Source organism: Ceratotherium simum, chromosome 4, assembly GCF_057802395.1.
Source record: "Ceratotherium simum simum isolate JZ-2026a chromosome 4, ASM5780239v1, whole genome shotgun sequence".
Lineage (NCBI taxonomy): Eukaryota > Metazoa > Chordata > Mammalia > Perissodactyla > Rhinocerotidae > Ceratotherium > Ceratotherium simum.
In genome coordinates this window covers 12,440,120-12,452,406 of record NC_141903.1, presented here as the reverse complement: position 1 = coordinate 12,452,406, position 12,287 = coordinate 12,440,120, and positions in this window count along the sequence as shown.

Below are 12,287 nucleotides of genomic sequence, written 5' to 3'. Positions count from 1 at the left end.
CCCTCAAGCGAGGTGAGTTCAAGCTAGTGAAAATGATAAAGCTCTGGTGTAGCCCCTTCAGGAGAGATAAACCTTTGAAGGAAGCCCTTTTAACCACTTTTGCCAGCAAGGCCACCCGCGGCTCCCTCCGGAGTTTGTCACAACTGCTGTTGCATGAAACTCCGTATTTTTCACCACATTCTCCAGTGAAGGTAAACCCAGTGCTGCCGACCGTTGAAATCTATGATGACCCGCTCGATGGATGTTGGTTAACTCCGTTCACTTCTTAGTGTCCTTGAGCGATTGCTCATGCTTCAAGTTGCTCCTGTGACCTTTTTTGGGTAACAGTATTATTGAGATATAATTCGCCTACTTAAAGTATACAATTCAATGGTTTCTAGTATATTCACAGAGTTGTGCAACCATCAGGACAATCAATTTTAGAACATTTTTATCACTCCCCAGAGAAACCCAGTACCCTTTAGCTGTCACTCCCTCTCTCCTGCCTCCCCCCAACCCTCAGCTCTAAGCAACCATCAATCTACTTTGTCTCTATGGATTTGCCTGTTCTGGATATTGCATATAAATGGAATCATGCAATAGGTTGTCTTTGTGACTAGCTTTTTTCACTTAGCATAATGCTCTCAGTTCATCCATATTACAGTATGTATCAGTATTTCATTCCTTGTTATCGACAAATAATATTCCATTGTATGGATATTACCACATTTAGTTATCCGTTGATCGGCATTTGGGTTGTTTCCACTTTTGGTCTTCTGTGATTTTTTATCTTTGACACCATGCGTGATTTCTGAATGGTCTGGTGTAAAGAGCACAGGCCTTGGGGTTACCTGCATCTGGGCTCAAACCCCAGTTCTGCTGCTGATTAGCTTGGGCCCCTGGTCAAGTTATATATTTGTGCTCCTTTATTTCCTCATTTTGTACAAACAGACAACCTGTGCCACCCCTTTGGCTTGATGTAAGGATTAAATGAGATAGCCGTTGAGCAATTTTCCATTTCTTAAATAGATAGTCACATAACATGAGCCTTACCTTGGAGATCTTGTGTATTTTATGTAAAAGTAATCTGGGTCATGCCAGGCTATTACATTCTATTTTAAGTCAAGCAAGTGAAGACTTCAGAGACATCTTCTGGTATTGACAGGATTCTCTACAGAAGACTCAGCAAAGCTCCATGAGAATTGTTTCTGTTCATCTTTTCCTAACTCAGCCTTACCTTGTAATCCCAGAAAGTAAACCCCACAAACCTTTGCCTTAGATAGAGTGCAATTCAAAAAAAACTAAGTTGATACCGGCAACCAGCCCCAAAGAAGAGCTAGCACGGGTCTTCCCATTTCATAGCATCATCTGTTGTGGCAAAGATAAAGTAAGTGATTCACTAGGTAATCCAGGATTTCAGAAACCCAAGAACTAAGCCTTTTTACATCTTTAAACTTAAAGTGTTGTTCATCATGTGCTGTTAAAAGTTTCTCATTTTAATTTCAACCAGAGAAGAGTATATGGGTTACAAATGGGACCCTTTAAAGAAGTCTGAGAGCCTGCCAATAGTTTCTTTAGTAACTGAGTCAAAGATAGTGGCTCACCAAGACTTTAAGTAGAAATCCTGCACCTAAATAAATGCTTCCAAATGAGGTTGCTGAAAGCGAATAGACTTTTGTTTAATTAAACTTACTTGTAAAGTTTGCTTAGAGTAGGTAGTAATTCACCTTGTCAGTTCTCTTCCAGGATGTTTAATGATGGGTTTGCTTTAGTTTCTAAATCAAAATCAGCTTCTGCCTCTTACAGCCTGACATTAGGCAGCCCGTGGAAATTACATTATTCTCCATATGAATATTCATAGAATTAAGTATTATCGGTGGACTTAAAGAGCTCAATTATTTTTGCAATTGCGGGCTTAGTTGCATATACTGGAGTAGAGTAGATTGAATATTTCAGGGCCTGATCAAATCCTTGAAATATAAAATGTGAATGAGTATCAGGAGGAAACCACCATCCTTGCTTTATCAGTTGGATTTTTAAGACAATTACCATCAATATTATTCCTTGATTTATAGATCACAAAATGTCTAAGATTATAATGAGCACGGTTTTTTCCTCACAAAACTTTGTGAACAGAAAGTGTTTTACAGATGAGGAAACTGACTGTTACCCAAGAAGAACGTCTTGTCTAAGATCACACAGTTAGTAAGTACTGAAGCAAGATTAGAATCTGGACGCTTCTGACTTCTAGTTCTTTATTACATTTTCTGCATCCTGTTGCCTCCCTGGGGAATGACTTGTTCCTGTAGGTTTGAAAGTACCTACCTACTTTAGGTTTTTATTTAGCTCGTATGTGTATTGCGGTATTGTCAGTTTAATTGTAGGGCCACTGAGCCTCATGGACATTTGGGAATGGACAGAATGCAGCATTTCCTGATGCCAGGGTAAATGTAATTCTTGATTAATAATTTAATAAAAAAATAAGGTGTTTGTTTACAGTATTAATTAAACATTCAAGGAAAACACACACCAGCAATTCATTTGAGAAAACACTGAATGCAAATAGGCAAACAAAAGAAATGAGGATAGGTTAATTCTATACGCATTTGAAATATACCACCTGCTTTGCCCTTGTTTCTGGGGCATTCAAGTTCATCTTCTTTTCTAGAATCATTGTCATTGTGTTGGAGCATTACAATTGCAGTAATAGCTGGTGGTGACTGGTTTGTAAAGATAAAGGGTACTTGAAAACAGTGGTCTCAAAGTCAAACGCCTATAGGAACCAGGTGGATAATATAAATGACTGGGTATGTGGTGGTTATAGATACATGTGCACGTGTTCTGCAAGTGGTGGGACTGTAGAGAACTGGGACATGTGTACTAGTTAAAGGAGACATACCTTGCTCCGGTTGGTTGTTGCCACCTTGACATTAGCATCTGATTTTTCCAAAACTTCTGGTTTTCCAAATGAGGAGAGAAACCAACATTTTTTTTTGAGTTATGAAGTTTCTTAATATTTGAATTAAGTTTAATGAAAGAAAATCCTTTGTAGGACCAACAAAAAGCACAAGCTGGCAGGAGGAATTAGCCCACCATCCTCCTGCCATTTATTTTCAACTTTCACTTAAACGGACCTTCCTCCTGGAGAGAAAACCCACTCCCATTTAATACTGAGGTACTAAAAGTGAAAAGAGGTGTGGGTGTTTACATTCTGATCATTTCAGTATTCAGAAATTCAAACAAAGAATCAGACTTTACCAAACTCCCATTCTTTTTCTTGGGAAACACCTAAACTCTATTAAGCATCTGTTTAATTTCATCGTGGGCCCTTGTGATTTCCTGTTATACCTAAGGACATCAGATCTAACAAATTCACCGTGAAAACCAAACATACAGGAGAAAAACTGGAGAAACAGGACAGAGAAAATAAGTTAGTCTCCACCAAAGTATAATCTCTCAAATCATTTCAACTCTCAAAATCATGAGGAATATTGGAACTGGAGATGTTAAGCAGTTTACTTGGAAAAAGAAATACAATAAATATTGCTCATTCTCAAGAGTATATCTCTATGTGTATGTGTAACTTACTTCAGTGTTTGAGTCTGAGTGTTGAATGAATTTGGGATCTTCTGGCAAGAAACTTTAGTAGACAAGGAATCCTTACTTTCATTGTATTTCTCAAGTAATGCCCCTACTTCTTGATAACATTTCTGAGGTGCCAGAGATTCAGGTGACAAATGACATTTTTATTCCTGACATGCTACTTTTTATTATATCATTGAGAATAAAGTTCAATGAGTGACTTCTGATAATACTTTACTGCAGTCTTTATGAAAGATCGATTCCATTAAGTAGGTACATTTCAGTTGCTATTACTTCAAGTGATGCCATAATGTACTTGAAATGCAGTCTTTAGTTAATAATAGCAAGCTTATTGAGTGTGTTAGAGATGTGCTAATGTACTTACTTTTGGGCAGGGTATCAGCCAAGAAATAGTATTTTAGACCTATATGCTTTCTGTGTATTTTCTCAAAAATCTAATGTATATATAATAAAATAATATATGCAATTATAGGGTATGTTATCACTTAATGTAATGAAGTAACTTCACTGAATAGAACTTGAAAGACAACTTTACTCAAAATCATTTGGGAAATATCTTAATGGTGTTCCTATTCACAAAAGTGAACTCAATTCTGTCTACCTAGGAAGGACCTCAGAGATGTCATTTGAAAAGAATTAGGTAGTAAGTATGAGTAACTAAACCAATTCTATTTTTTTAAGATTTATTCTTATTACAAGGAGTAACTAATGATTGTATGTGGTGAAAGATATGTATATTAACTAAAGACATGAATTTGTTTTCTCTCAGCTTTTAGTACTCAGAAAATGAGGTGGGAATATTTAGGCTGAACAAAATGGATAAACTTACAAAAAAGTTGCAAAAACAGTACAAGAAACTTCCATATCCTGAAGGAGCAACTTTAAAAGTAATTGTGAAATTTTAATAACATAGGGAGGTGCTCACTCATCTATTGTTAAGTTAATAAGCAGTCTAAAAATTGGCATGCACATTATAGAACCAATTAAGCTTTAAAAAAAAAAGATAAACTCAAGTAGAAAGCAGACTAGAAGCATGTGCTCAAAAATATTAACAATGGTATACATACACAATAGGATTATGGAGGATTTTGTGTGTATCCTATTTTTCTGATTTGTTAAATAATAAGAATATAATTTCTTTATACAGAGAAAACATTTTAAAGTAAAATTTTAAGTATATTGGTGGTATTAAATGTAATTATACCATTTTTATTCAAGTAGGTCTTTTTTTTTTTAGCACTTTGGTAATAAGGGAAATATCTGTTGTATGAGTGATCCTTGATGGAATCTCTAACGCTGATGAGCATGTTTCATAGTGGAATTTTCTTGTAGTTTTGAAATCCCTCTGCTTTTGTTAGTTTTTTTAAGTTAAAAGATTAGGTCACAAGAAAAATATCAAAGAAGAATTTGGGGGGTAGAACCTTATAATTAACATTAATTTTATAACTCAAAGTATAAATTCTATGGTTTCATTATGATATAACTACATTGCGTTAGCATGATTTTTCTCTACCATCAGAAAATAAAATTCCTACATTTTCATCATGGAGTGTGTAGAAGTATTTGTGGACAGCGTGAAATTCTTTTAGTGATGATACCAGCAAATATCTCCAAGATATCATGTCAGATCTAGTTAATCAGTGTGGTAAAATATATTAGAATTAGTCTTGATTAGGAAAATAGCAATCAAAGCATTCGACTCTTTTCACTTGTTGGGACAGATGGCCTATCTTTACGAAGGCAAATATCCAAAAACAACAACCCACTACCTTATCTTTCAAAATATGGTGCTCAGAATCATCTTGGAAAAGAGCTATTTAAGCCTAATAAGCCATATGCTCAATGACTTGATTTATTCCATTCCATGGTATAGACATAAAACTCTTCTTTGCAATGTCTTTGTCATAACTGCATTCCCTGCAACTCAATTATAAAAATTAGCAAGCCTTCCAAATAAGAAGTATATTGTTATAGAGAATGCAGCTTTTGTATTAAAAAAGGCAGGTGGAGAATTAATTGCATGTAAGTCAACAGTCTGATTTACCAAAGATTCTCCCCATCGAGTTCACAGTGTGTTTGAAGATCAGAGAAACTGACAGCTTCCTAGGTATACATAAAGCAGCCTAAAATTTTTCCAGAAAGAATCCCTGAGTGGAATGCAACTTCCCTGTCATTGTTATTTATTTAAGTTAGAGGTTGACCATGGCCTCAGAAGGAATTTACAATGTTTCTGGGTCCTTAAACAAGAGAGTTCATTTAATTTTTAATTTTATGTATTTTAAGGTACACTTCAGTGCATCGTATTTAGTATTGTAAAGAATGTTCTATCAAAATAGGCAGCTACTTGTGTGTGTGATTGAATGGACTCTGAACTTATAAACCTCCAGCCACATCCAAACGATCCAATATTTGAAATCCAACATTGAGTAGGTGTTCCTTGTTGTAAATATTGCATTTCCCAGAAAATTTCTTTAAAAGTATAAATTCTGTGAAAAGAGGAACTTATTTAGTCAATTTAGGGAAGCAGTGTTGTGAGATGAAAGACCATAAGCGTTGTAGATGAGGTGGATTTCAAACGTTAAGTCCACCATTTCCTTAACTGTGTGATGTTGGGCAAGTTACTTAAACTCTTTGAGGCTAAGAGAGCGTAGGAGAGCATGGTGATGTAAGTAATGATAAGTCAAGTAAATTTTTAAAGTAAATTATTCTTCACTTTTACATGTATAAATGTATACTTAGATAAATGTGTCTATTTCTGATAATCTGGGGAATTAGATTTAAAATTAGTAGATCAATTATTAATTCCTTTGCCCCTAGAAACACACTATATTTGACAAAATGTTTCTTTGGCTTTTAATTGTATAACAAACAGAAGTCGAATCTTTCTGGAGCACATTGAGTCTTTAACTGAAAGACATGGAGTATCAGTCTGAGAGGTGATTCAAAGAACCCGATCTAAATTAGTTTCTGAAAGCTACAATATTTGTTATCCCGTTTGTGTGTGTGTGTGATAATGAGAGGCAACTGAATGACTTATCTTAAAATTTCTCCACAGGGTTCCAGGAAATTTGAAGAAATCAAAATTATAAAATAATCTAGAATATATTAATGACTCAGTTGCTCAATCACATTACCAAAACTCAAACAATTTTGGCCAGAATAATTTTCAATGTGTAGAATGCACCTGAAACCATGAGGAGTTAACTTTTTCCTCTCTCGGTTACTAGGGGCCTATTTACAATATCTACATATTCAAAATATCATTTTCATGTCTAAATGTATCTATTTTGACTAAATTACTGCTGATCAAACCACATATATGTGTGGAAAAGGACAAAATATAGAAATATAAATGTCAGAAAAACATTCATTACTTAAATGTATTTTCATTAAAAGACATTATCAGAAGGCTGACCAAGAAATGCTTTGTGGGTGCTTGACTGGTACATAAATTTGTAGCTACCAAATTGTGTGTAATGGAATTTGAAGGTTCATCTGGAAGCTATCTTGAAACTTCATTGAGCTCTAACAGGTGACCTGAATCTCTCCAGTTCAGCGAGCTCTTAGAATCTCCAGAGCTCTTATATCCAGGCCAAATGGTTTTGCAAGACAGTCTCACAGAGGAAGAGGAATGGGAGTCGCTTGGAAGTGTTTTGAGCAGTGGTTCTCAAAGTGTGATACCCACAGCCTCAGGTTTGTCACCAGGGGACTTATTAGATAGGCAGATTCTCAGGCCCACCCCAGACCTCCTGAATCAGAAACTGGTGATAAGGGTGTAGCAATGTGTGTCAATAGGCTCACCAGGTGATTCTGATGCTCCCTCAAATTTGAGAACCACTGATGTAATGTCAATCTTGTGAACCAAACCTTGCAAATAAAATGTTTTTTTTTTCTTTCAGACATATTTTAAAGATTACTGAAAAATAGCCCTGCACAAAAAGCTTCACAGATACTCTTTCAGTAAGAAAAATAATTACCAGATGACTTTTTACCACCTGGATTTGTGTGCAAGATCAGACTTTTTTGTCATAATGAGATTGTCTCATCAATCTTGGAAGTAGTAAAAGAAAATACGGAATACTTTTTTTTTTTGGTGAGGAAGATTAGCCCTGAGCTAACATCTGTTGCCAATCCTCCTCTTTTTTGCTGAGGAAGATTGGCCTGGGCTAACATCCGTGCCCATCTTCCTCTATTTTACATGTAGGATGCCTGCCACAGGGTGGCTTGGTAAACGGTGCGTAGGTCTGTACCCGGGATCTGAACCTGCAAACCCCCGGCCACCAAAGGGGAGCGCATAGATTTAACCACTATGCCTCAGGGCCGGCCCCTAGAATACTTTTTAACTATGTTTCTTCCTTGAGTCAGAAATCAAGGAAATACTATCCCAGGGAAAAGAGAAAGGTCAGGCAATTTTTACTTCCCAATGGTTTGAAAAAAAAATAGTGGCTGATACATTTCTCCTAAATGCTGGTAAATCAAAATTGATCAAACTTTTGGCCCAGTCTAGCATAATTCCCTTTGAGCTGTTTTGTCACGTCTGTCAGTTTAGTCATAGTTTAAGATGTTGCATGTTTAACTTAGGGAGATGAGTGCAGAGTCTGAAAATATGTCATTGAAAGAAAAAAAGTGACTTCAATTTATGACAAAAATATAGTAAAGGGACTAAATAGGCGTCTTCAGAGAACATGAGTAGTTGAGACCCTGCCAAGTGTTCACCACTTGCAATAGAACTAAGGATTAAAAATCAACACTGGACTGAAATCTGTAATTTAAGTAAGGAATACCATTTATGTGAAAGAAATTTTCATTATTGTATCTAATTTTGCACTATTTTGGCATCTTTTTAAAAAAGACTTTACCCTGGCTTTTTTTACTTTACTCTGGCTCTGATGATCATTATTAATTAGATTCTGTCAGTTTCCTACATAAATAAGAAGTTGTTCTATGAGGGCATCAATCTATTCCAGTGTTACAACTCAGTTTATTGTTTCAAGGAGGTGATGTTGGTATCTATCCTTATTATTTTTAATCTCCAAAGTAATGAATAGGTCTCAAATTGAGTAGCAATATTATACAACTCTCTCTCTCTCGATGAGGTCACTCCTTTTACACTGAGCCCGGATGGAGCCATGTTGGTCAGACTCACTCACCACAGAATGAGCATGATGAACTTGTAAGAGGTCAAGGCCCATGCCAGTGACAGTACTAATATAAAAGATTGCCAATTTGTGACACCTTGCTGTTGCATTATTATCCATGCCTGTGAGGCTGCTTGCAATGAGTTGTCTAATTTGAATTTTCTGAGCCATGCCTTTAATGCTCACATACCTCAGGTATTTATCCAAACACACTGTAGGTTTACCTCCCTCAAATATCCAGCCATTCATCCGTTTCCTTCTGAGCAGAGCAATAAAAAATCAAGCCAGACCCTATGCCTTACGTATGGAACCGGTATGATTTACAGCCAGGCTGAGTAGAAAATCATAAAACTTTCAGTACGTGGTTAATATATAACCATCAAAATAACAGAGTGCAATTCTAAATTTATGAGGCTGAACTTAACACTGAATATCAAATAAGAATCACATTGATCTCTGTAGCGGATGACTTAAAAACACATTAGGTGGCATAACTGCAAGACAGTACATTGATTTAAGCATAAAATGCATAGCACTCAATACTTTACCACCTAACGTTTCTCAATAATGAACAAAGCTGTTGTATATTGATGAAAGGAAAATTATTTGTTTTGTTATATTACAGTGCTCATGGAGATGTCTTGCATTTAGGCTACACAAACATGATTTGAATCACATTTAGCAAAGGGTGACATTGGATGGACATTTTACTGAATTTACACATGTTTCTCAAAATAGCTATACAGAGCATTATCATGATGACAGTTTTCTCACTTTTTTTTAACAAAGAAAAAAGATTCATACAAGGTAGTTAGTGACTTTTTGTGGAAATACATTTTACTGTAAATTTCCTGACACTAGTAAAAGCAATTCCACATGGAGTTTTAAGGTCAATATCTCTAAATGCGTGAATCTGTCTTGTAAAATTATTATCATATTCAGAAAACCTATAAGCATTTTTTAAAAGACAAATAATCTTATGGTAAACTTATGTTTTATAAAAATTCTTGCATTAGAAGAATCTTCAAAAAATTTTGATTGGTTTAAGGAGAATTTGGAAATTGTAATAGCTACGGGTGTCCAGGTAATGTAGGTAACATAAATGGATAAAATTGGTTCTATATGAGATGAAAAACCATAGCTAACACTCAGCCAGTGATTTATGGAGCCATTCAGAAGTGCTAGGGACCCTGGTAGACTGGAGAATGAGTGCCCCACTTCTCAGCTTCATCCAATTGTTGTGTCTGGGTGGATGACAGTGCCAGACCTTGTGATTTGCAATAAAAGACAGAAATACAGATTTTTGTATGAAGTCTCTTGATTTTAAATCATTAAAAGTAAATTTCAATGTAAAATAAGGGATACAGACAAAATTTAACCCATCTTAGGTCAATTTTCAGCACACAAGCTACTGGTTAATGACGTCTCATCTCAGGGCTTCTGAGAACATCATTCCATACAGAGGAAAAAGAGTTATCCTTTTCATGGGTGGAAAAAATCAGTGGGAAGACCATATATATTCAAATGTTCATAACTTACATGGGGAATAACACCTTGAGAAAACATCAGTTAATATTTTACTAAATTGACACTGTCATATTATAGTTTCCATCAGGTGGGTGGTGACTTCGAGAGAAAGTGAGAAAGCTCTGGTGAGAAAAGCTTCTTTGCAAGCTGATTCTCCTTCCTCACAAGTCTGTATGGGTAAAAAAACATTTCCAAGACGAGTACCATTTAATTAATCCACCTGTTAATTGCAAAGCAAATCTAGATGCAGAGTTGGCTGACAGACCTACCACATTTGAACTTTTCTGTCTATCATTGTTCCAGCTATAGGCTAGATAGGCAACTCCTTTTTGATAGAAAGGTGTTAAAAGGAAATCATATTATTCTTTCAAATAAATGACTCTTCTAAAAAACTACTACGGCTTTTACTGTAGATTTGAATAAATTGTATATGCATATCTGTGACGTTTATTTTACCTGTTGTATATTTTCTAACATTATGTTTTCAGGCTATTTTTTCTCCATAATAAATTAACTTATTACTCTTCATGACATGCAAGATGGACTGTGATGTTAAAGAATAATGTTTTCTAATTATCATTGACATTTGCAGAGAAGATTAAAATTTAATAAAATTAATTGTCCATCCTTGAATGGCTCACTTTGCAGTTAATCTGCAAAACTCTGATTTGTCCTACTCACATGAAAACTTCCGAGGTTCATATGTCTTACTAATATCCAGGATGAACCCTGCACTTAGAAAAAGAGGTTTTTTTGCCTGTTGACATAGTTAATATATTTTTAGCAAAAAAAGTACTAATTTTGAAAGAAAATTCTGTGGTTGTAATTTTCCAACTGAAATATTCAATGGTAACCTCACCTACCTTATGAGGCAACCTAACTTCTGGAGGTTATGTTGGATGGCGAGGAATGCAAACTCGTCACCGAGGTACATCTCTAGTAATATAATTTGAAGTGCTAGGGCCCCTTGCATCCATTTCTGAATCTATTATTAGTTGATTAAATTAACTGGCTGGATCAGTACGGTGAGAAGAGACACAGTAATGATATTATAGAATTAGTATGCTATGATGAATTGTCAGGAGAAGTAACTGTGACAGCCCTGTGGCCATATGCACTTAGCCATGCAATTTATAGTCATTTGGAGAGCCAAGGACTTTTCAGTTTGGGTTAGGAAATTTGTTCCTGCTTTTGACATAGTTTGAGGGATATGTGTGTAAGAGTGAGGCGGCTGCTTAGTGGCAATTCAGGAAGAAATCAAAAATCTGTTCTCAGACGCTGGCATTTGGGTAATTTTCAGAGAATAAACCAGTGTATGGATGCCTTTAATTGTAATGGTGCCAATTCCTTTAAATAGATTTATATGATAGTGCAGTTTCTTTATGGTTGCAGAAGATAATGTTACTTTGGGTAAGATAAAAGTAAATGCAATCTGGTATCACAATTTCCCTGGTTATGGAACACTGTAAATTCTCATCTATGTATTGCATTTGCAGCAATCCTGAAAACATTGCTGGAGTTGTTGTGATTTAGATATGTTTGGGGCTCCTAATTGCAAGTAGTTTTTAAGCAACTTAAAATATAACATTCCTTTTTTTGCCTTACAACTATTTGCAAGATAAACGGACTGTCAGATGCCTCTAAAAGGCTTATGATGACAGTGGTTGGCAATGCAAATACTAGCACAGCATTATATTAGGCCAAATTTATTGCAGGATTACCAAAACATGTAGAACTGTGAAGTCGCCTTTCCACTACTATTGTATGAGATTCATTCCCTGGCTGTGTTTGTTTTGTTGTTTTAATGATTACTGAGATCGTATTCAGTAGTACAGTGAAAATGGGTGCTGAGCTTCTTACTCCAAACCAGATTCATGAAGAGGACTACTCTTTTTCTTTCAGCCTATTATAGAAAGTTGCCATATATAATTGATCCCTTTTATTTCTCAAGCAGGGTTGTCATTTGATCACAAAGCAAAGTATAGAGTTTGAGGGGGTTTTTGTTTCTCTTATTATAGTCATTGTTTTTATCAATTGCAA